Raw genomic sequence first — 8433 nt, forward strand, 5'->3', positions numbered from 1 at the left:
TCTTTTCCATTCAACTTGACAAAAACAAACTCTAAACTTGTCCTATGTCGCTAAAACAAGGTATAGTTAGTTTATTTCAACTTTGATAGCCAATGTTAGACTTTTAACCACCTAACCCTCAATGTCGCTTTGACAAGCGAGAAAACACTACCTCTCACAGCGACGCCATCTTGGCTCTTTCTGATCTGTCTGACACCCCTAGCCAGCTGTCATGACCTCTAAACCTCTAGATTCAACCCACTAAGCCCTCCTGTCCTATGATACGAATTATCGGTTTAGTTTTTTGTTTGAATCGTATAGTTTGAGATTGTGTTGGATCTAGTTTGGTGTTGATCGATGGAGACACAGAGAGGTGGACTGAGGTTGGACTAGGCTACATTATCTAGTTTGGTGTTGATCGATGGAGACACAGAGAGGTGGACTGAGGTTGGACTAGGTACCAGTAACATGGGTAGTAACAGTAGTCACTGAGGGGGAGGTAGAGAGTAGTTACCAAACCTCACCAGTCACATGGGTAGTAACAGTAGTCACTGAGGGGGAGGTAGAGAGTAGTTACCAAACCTCACCAGTAACATGGGTAGTAACAGTAGTCACTGGGGGGGGGGGGGGGGGGGGGGGTGCTCAGCCATCCAGGTAGGCAGCTATGGCACCAGTAGCCACGGTGACGATGCTCCTCTGCTGCCAGGGGATTGTGTTGGAGTAGCTGTGTAATTTGTTGTGAGAGTCAGGGAAGAGGGTGGTGTGTTGTGTTTGTGCATGTGTGTATGTATGTCTGTGCTCCTGTGTGTGTGTGTGTTATTCAGGGAAAAAGGACAGTGTATGTGTGTGCGTGTGCGTGTGCGTGTGCGTGTGCGTGTGTGCGTGTGTGTGTGTGTGTGTGTGTGTGTGTGTGTCAGTGAAGAGGACATTGTGTGAGAGGTCTGTGAGAGGCCTGGAGTGGTCTAAGTTCATCTGTGATGAGATGTTGCTGTCTGCCATCCAGTAATGATGGCTTATCATCTACCATTAGCTCCCGCTGAAAGCCTGGGGGGGTTGTAGCCATGGAGACCCACGTCACTTGTGATGAGGGCTGATTTGAATATTGTGTCCCAAAGGGCATATAGTGCACTATTTTGAGCAGTGTCATAGGGAATAGGTTTCCATTTAGACCAGTCCCCAGAGGGAATAGGGTTTCTTTTAGACCAGTCCCCAGAGGGAATAGGGTTCCTTCTAGACCAGCCCCCAGAGGGAATAGGGTTCCATTTAGACCAGTCCCCAGAGGGAATAGGGTTCCATTTAGACCAGTCCCCAGAGGGAATAGGGTTCCATTTAGACCAGTCCCCAGAGGGAATAGGGTTCCATTTAGACCAGTCCCCAGAGGGAATAGGGTTCCATTTAGACCAGTCCCCAGAGGGAATAGGGTTCCATTTAGACCAGTCCCCAGAGGGAATAGGGTTCCATTTAGACCAGTCCCCAGAGGGAATAGCGTTCCATTTAGACCAGTCCCCAGAGGGAATAGGGTTCCATTTAGACCAGTCCCCAGAGGGAATAGGGTTCCATTTAGACCAGTCCCCAGAGGGAATAGGGTTCCATTTAGACCAATCCCCAGAGGGAATAGGGTTCCATTTAGACCAGTCCCCATAGGGAATAGGATTCCATTTAGACTAGTCCCCAGAGGGAATAGGGTTCCATTTAGACCAGTCCCCAGAGGGAATAGGGTTCCATTTAGACCAGTCCCCAGAGGGAATAGGGTTCCATTTAGACCAGTCCCCATAGGGAATAGGATTCCATTTAGACCAGTCCCCAGAGGGAATAGGGTTCCATTTAGACCAGTCCCCAGAGGGAATAGGGTTCCATTTAGACCAGTCCCCAGAGGGAATAGGCTTCTATTTAGACCAGTCCCCATAGGGAATAGGGTTCCATTTAGACCAGTCCCCAGAGGGAATAGGGTTCCATTTAGACCAGTCCCCATAGGGAATTGGGTTCCATTTAGACCAGTTCCCATAGGGAATAGGGTTCCATTTTGACCAGTCCCCATAGGGAATAGGGTTCCATTTTGACCAGTCCCCATAGGGAATATGGTTCCATTTTGACCAGTCCCCAGAGGGAATAGGGTTCTATTTAGACCAGTCGCCCAGAGGGAATAGGGTTCCATTTAGACCAGTGCCATAGGGAATAGGGTTCCATTTAGACCAGTGCCCATAGGGAATAGGGTTCCATTTTGACCAGTCCCCAAAGGGAATAGGGTTCCATTTTGACCAGTCCCCAGAGGGAATAGGGTTCCACTTAGACCAGTGCCCATAGGGAATAGGGTTCCATTTTGACCAGTCCCCAGAGGGAATAGGGTTCCATTTAGACCAGTCCCCAGAGGGAATAGGGTTCTATTTAGACCAGTCCCCGTTGGGAATAGGATTCCATTTAGACCAGTCCCCATAGGGAATAGGGTTCCATTTAGACCAGTCCCCATAGGGAATAGGATTCCATTTAGACCAGTCCCCATAGGGAATAGGGTTCCATTTAGACCAGTCCCCATAGGGAATAGGGTTCCATTTAGACCAGTCCCCATAGGGAATAGGGTTCCATTCAGACCAGTCCCCAAAGGGAATAGGGTTCCATTTAGACCAGTCCCCAGAGGGAATAGGGTTCCATTTAGACCAGTCCCCATAGGGAATAGGGTTCCATTTAGACCAGTCCCCATAGGGAATAGGGTTCCATTTAGACCAGTGCCCATAGGGAATAGGGTTCCATTTAGACCAGTCCCCAGAGGGAATAGGGTTCCATTTAGACCAGTCCCCAGAGGGAATAGGGTTCCATTTAGACCAGTGCCCATAGGGAATAGGGTTCCATTTAGACCAGTGCCCATAGGGAATAGGGTTCCATTTAGACCAGTGCCATAGGGAATAGGGTTCCATTTAGACCAGTGCCCATAGGGAATCGGGTTCCTTTTAGACCAGTTCCCAGAGGGAATAGGGTTCTATTTGGGATGCAGCCAGTGTCTCTGAAAGTGGGGAGTAGTGTTTGGTTGGACAACCTTTTTCAGCTCCTGTATCTCTCTTCTTGTTCCAGAAACACATTCTCTCCCTGTAGTGTTTAGTCTTCCATTCAGAGAGAAGAGGTGATGGGAAAGGGTGTAGGATTAGTAACATCAGGCTCCCAGAGAGGTCACTGTATTTTATCTAATATATGAGCCTTGACGCAACACTTATGATTTGTATCAACTTGCAGAAGAGAGGAGATTTACCACAACTTTAGCAGCGTTAGTAAAGTAAGTTACAGTCTATGAGGTGTTGTGATTATGACTGCAGTCAATCACAATCAACCAGAGACATTCACAGTCAACCAGAGTCACAGCTTCTCTCTCCCCTCCATCACTCCCTCCCTCCCTCCCTCCCTCCCTCCCTCCCTCCCTCCCTCCCTCCCTCCCTCCCCCCCTCTCTCCTTTCCCTCTCCCCTCTCTCCCCTCTCCCTTCTCCCCCTCTATCTCCCTCCCTCTCCCCTCTCTCTCCTTTCCCTCTCCCCTCTCTCCTTCCCTCTCTAACCCTAGCTACTAACCCTAACCTCAACCCTAAACATAACCCTAGCTCCTAACCCTAAACCTCATTCTAACACTACTAACCTCAAACCTAAACATAACCCTAGCTCCTACCCCTAACCCTAACCTCAAACCTAAACATAACCTTAGCTCCTAACCCTAACCCTAACCTCAACCCTAACCTCAACCCTAAACATAACCCTAGCTCCTAACCCTAACCTCAACCCTAACCTCAACCCTAAACATAACCCTAGCTCCTAACCCTAAACCTCATTCAAACACTACTTCTAACTTGAACCCTAAACCCCCTAGAAAGAGCATTTGACCTTGTGGGGACCAACAAAAAATGATCCCAGTTGGTCAACTTGTTGTTTGTCCGTTCACACACACGCCCCTTTCCAGTTTCATTCTCTGTCCTGATCTTCTTCAACATATCAATATTATGTACACTGAACAAAAACATAAACGCAACATGCAATATTTTACAATATTTTACTGAGTTACAGTTCACATAAGGAAGTCAGTCAATGTAAATAGATTCATTAGACCCTAGTCTATGGACTTCACATGCCCGGGAAAACAGATATGCAACTGTTGGTCACAGATACCTTGAAAAACACACTTAGGGGCGTGGATCAGAAAACCAGTCAGTATCTGGTGGGACCACCACTTGCATCATGCAGAGTGGCACATCTCCTTCACATATGAAAAGCCAACTGAAAATTATTCATGATTATTATTTGACCATGCTTGTCACTTATGAACATTTTGAACATCTTGGCATAGTTCTGTTATAATCTCCACCCGGCACAGCCAGAAGAGGACTGGCCACCCCTCATAGCCTGGTTCCTCTCTAGGTTTCTTCCTAGGTTTTGGCCTTTCGAGGGAGTTTTTCCTAGCCACCGTGCTTCTACACCTGCATTGCTTGCTGTTTGGGGTTTTAGGCTGGGTTTCTGTACAGCACTTCGAGATATTAGCTGATGTACGAAGGGCTATATAAAATAAACTTTATTGATTGATTGACATAGAGTTGATTAGGCTGATTGTGGAATGTTGTCCCACTCCTCTTCAATGGCTGTGCAACGTTGCTGTATATTGGAGGGAACTGGAATACGCTGTTGTACACGTTCGATCCAGAGCATCCCAAACATGCTCATTGGGTGACATGTCTGGTGTGTATGCAGGCCATGGAAGAACTGGGGCATTTTCAGCTTCCAGGAATTGTGTACAGATCCTTGCAACATGGGGCTGTGCATTATCATGCTGAAACATGAGGTGATGGCGGCTGATGAATGGCAGGACAATGGGCCTCAGGATCTCCTCACGGTATCTCTGTGCATTCAAATTGCCATCAATAAAATGCAATTGTGTTGCATTGTGTTGCAATTGCAATTGTGTTCTTTGTCTGTAGCTTAAGCCTGCCCATACCATAACCCCACCACCACCATGGAGCACTCTGTTCACAATGTTCAGCAAACTGCTCACCCACACCACGCCATACTGTCTGTCATCTGCCCGGTACAGTTGAAACCGGGATTCATCCAGCGTGCCAGTGGCCATCTGTCACGTTCCTGACCTGTTTTCCTTTGTTTTGTATTCATTTTAGTTGGTCAGGGCGTGAGTTGGGTGGGTTTGTCTATGTTTGTATTTCTATGTGGGGTTTTGTGTTCGGCCTGGTATGATTCTCAATTAGAGACAGGTGTGTATTGTTTGTCTCTAATTGAGAGTCATACAAAGGCAGCCAGGGTTTCACTGGTGTTTTGTGGGTGTTTGTTCCTGTGTCCTCACAGGACAGTTGAAGGTTAGTCACGTTTGTTGTTTTGTAGTTTTGTAGTGTCTTGTTTGCTGTTTTTATTAAAAGATGGCTTATTTCCCTCAATCCGCATCTTGGTCCTATCCATGCTCCTTCTCGTCTAAGGGGGAGAACAACAATGACTGCCTTTACAGAAACACCCACCACAACAGGACCAAGCGGATTGAGGAGAGAGAAAAGGAACTACAGCAATGGGGAAAAGAGGAATGGACTTGGGAGGAGATTCTGGACGGAGAAGGACCCTGGGCACAGCCAGTGGAGTGTCGCCGCCCCAAAGCGGAGCGGAGGCAGCGAAAGCGGAGAGGCGGCATTATGAGGCGCTTGCAAGGCAGAGTGGCTGGAAACCCGAGAGGCTCACCCAAAAATTTCTTGGGGGGGGCTAAAGGGGAGTGTGGCGAAGCCGGGTTGGATACCTGAGCCAACTCCCCGGGCTTGCCGTGGAGTAAGAGGGCGTCGTACTGGTCAGACACCGTGTTATGCGGTAAAGCGCACGGTGTCCCCAGTACGCGTGCTTAGCCCAGTGCGGGCTATTCCACCTTGCCGCACTGGGAGGGCTAGGTTGGGCATCGAGCCGAGTGCCATGAAGCCGGCCCAACGTATCTGGTCTCCAGTACGTCTCCTCGGGCCGGTGTACATGGCACCAGCCTTACAGGTGGTGTCCCCGGTTCGCCTGCATAGCCCAGTGCGGGCTATTCCACCTCGCCGCACTGGCAGGGCTACGGGGTCCATTCAACCTGGTAAGGTTGGGGAGGCTCGGTGCTCAAGAGCACGTGTCCTCCTTCACGGTCCGGTATATCCGGCGCCACCTTCCCACCCCAGCTCAGTACCACCAGTGCCTACACCACGCACCAGGCTTCCAGTGCATCTCCAGAGCCCTGTTCCTCTTCCACGTACTCTCCCTATGGTGCGTGTCTCCAGCCCGGTGCCTCCAGTTCCGGCACCACGCACCAAGCCTCCTGTGCGTCTCCAGAGCCCTGGACGCACTGTTCCTTCTCCCCGCACTCGCCCTGAGGTGCGTGCCCTCAGCCCGGTACCTCCAGTTCCGGTACCACGCACCAGGCCTAGAGTGCGCCACGAGAGTCCAGTGTGCCCTGTTCCTGTTCCCCGCACTCGCCCTGAGGTGCGTGCCCTCAGCCCGGTACCTCCAGTTCCGGTACCACGCACCAGGCCTATAGTGCGTCTCAGCCGGCCAGAGTCTGCCGTCTGCCCAGCGGTGCCTGAACGGCCCGTCTGCCCAGCTCCGTCTGAGCCATCTGTCTGCCCAGCGCCGTCTGAGCCATCTGTCTGCCCAGCGCCGTCTGAGCCATCTGTCTGCCCAGCGCCGTCTGAGCCATCTGTCTGCCCAGCGCCGTCTGAGCCATCTGTCTGCCCAGCGCCGTCTGAGCCATCTGTCTGCCCAGCGCCGTCTGAGCCATCTGTCTGCCCAGCGCCATCTGAGTCAGCCGTCTGCCACGAGCCATTAGAGCCGCCCGTCTGTCCCGAGCCAGTAGAGCCGTCCGTCAGTCAGGAGCCGCTAGAGCCGTCCGTCAGTCAGGAGCTGCCAGAGACGCCCGCCAGTCAGGAGCTGCCAGAGACGCCCGCCAGTCAGGAGCTGCCAGAGACGCCCGCCAGTCAGGAGCTGCCAGAGACGCCCGCCAGTCAGGAGCTGCCAGAGACGCCCGCCAGTCAGGAGCTGCCAGAGACGCCCGCCAGTCAGGAGCTGCCAGAGACGCCCGCCAGTCAGGAGCTGCCAGAGACGCCCGCCAGTCAGGAGCTGCCAGAGACGCCCGCCAGTCAGGAGACGCCCGCCAGTCAGGAGCTGCCCGCCAGTCAGGAGCTGCCCTACAGTCCGGAGCTGCCGTACAGTCCGGAGCTGCCCTACAGTCCGGAGCTGCCCTACAGTCCGGAGCTGCCACTCAGCCAGGACCTGCCGGAGTCCCTCAGCCAGGACCTGCCGGAGTCCCTCAGCCAGGACCTGCCGCCCCTTATCCCGGTGCTGGTCCTTATCCCGGTGCTGCCCCTTATCCCGGTGCTGCCCCTTGTCCCGGTGCTGCCCCTTGTCCCGGTGCTGCCCCTTGTCCCGGTGCTGCCCCTTGTCCCGGTGCTGCCCCTTGTCCCGGTGCTGCCCCTTGTCCCGGTGCTGCCCCTTGTCCCGGTGCTGCTCCTTGTCCCGGTGTTGCCCCTTGTCCCGGTGCTGCCCCTTGTCCCGGTGCTGCCCCTTGTCCCGGTGCTGCCCCTTGTCCCGGTGCTGCCCCTTATCCCGGTGCTGCCCCTTATCCCGGTGCTGCCCCTTATCCCGGTGCTGCCCCTTCATTTAGGTGGGGTTAGTGGGAGGGTGGTCATTGGGAGGGGGATAAAGAAGTGGGGATTGATTATGGTGGGGTGGGGACCTCGTCCACCGCCAGAGCCGCCACCGTGGACAGACGCCCACCCAGACCCTCCCCTAGACTTTGTGCTGGTGCGCCCGGAGTTCGCACCTTAAGGGGGGGGTTCTGTCACGTTCCTGAGCTGTTTTCCTTTGTTTTGTATTCATTTTAGTTGGTCAGGGCGTGAGTTGGGTGGGTTTGTCTATGTTTGTATTTCTATGTGGGGTTTTGTGTTCGGCCTGGTATGATTCTCAATTAGAGACAGGTGTGTATTGTTTGTCTCTAATTGAGAGTCATACAAAGGCAGCCAGGGTTTCACTGGTGTTTTGTGGGTGTTTGTTCCTGTGTCCTCACAGGACAGTTGAAGGTTAGTCACGTTTGTTGTTTTGTAGTTTGTAGTGTCTTGTTTGCTGTTTTTCATTAAAAGATGGCTTATTTCCCTCAATCCGCATCTTGGTCCTATCCATGCTCCTTCTCGTCTAAGGGGGAGAACAACAATGACTGCCTTTACACCATCGAAGGTGATCATTTGTCCACTGAAGTCGGTGACGACGCCAAACTGCAGTCAGATCAAGACTCTGGTGACGATGACACGCAGATGAGCTTCCCTGAGACGGTTTCTGACAGTTTTGTGCAGAAATTCTTCGGTTGTGTCAAACCCACAATGTCATCAGCTGTCCAGGTTGTATTATTTTATATCACCTTTATTTAACCAGGTAGACCAGTTGAGAACAAGTTCTCATTTACAACTGCGACCTGGCCAA

The sequence above is a fragment of the Salvelinus fontinalis genome, chromosome 41, assembly GCF_029448725.1.
Source record: "Salvelinus fontinalis isolate EN_2023a chromosome 41, ASM2944872v1, whole genome shotgun sequence".
NCBI classification, from domain to species: Eukaryota; Metazoa; Chordata; class Actinopteri; order Salmoniformes; family Salmonidae; genus Salvelinus; species Salvelinus fontinalis.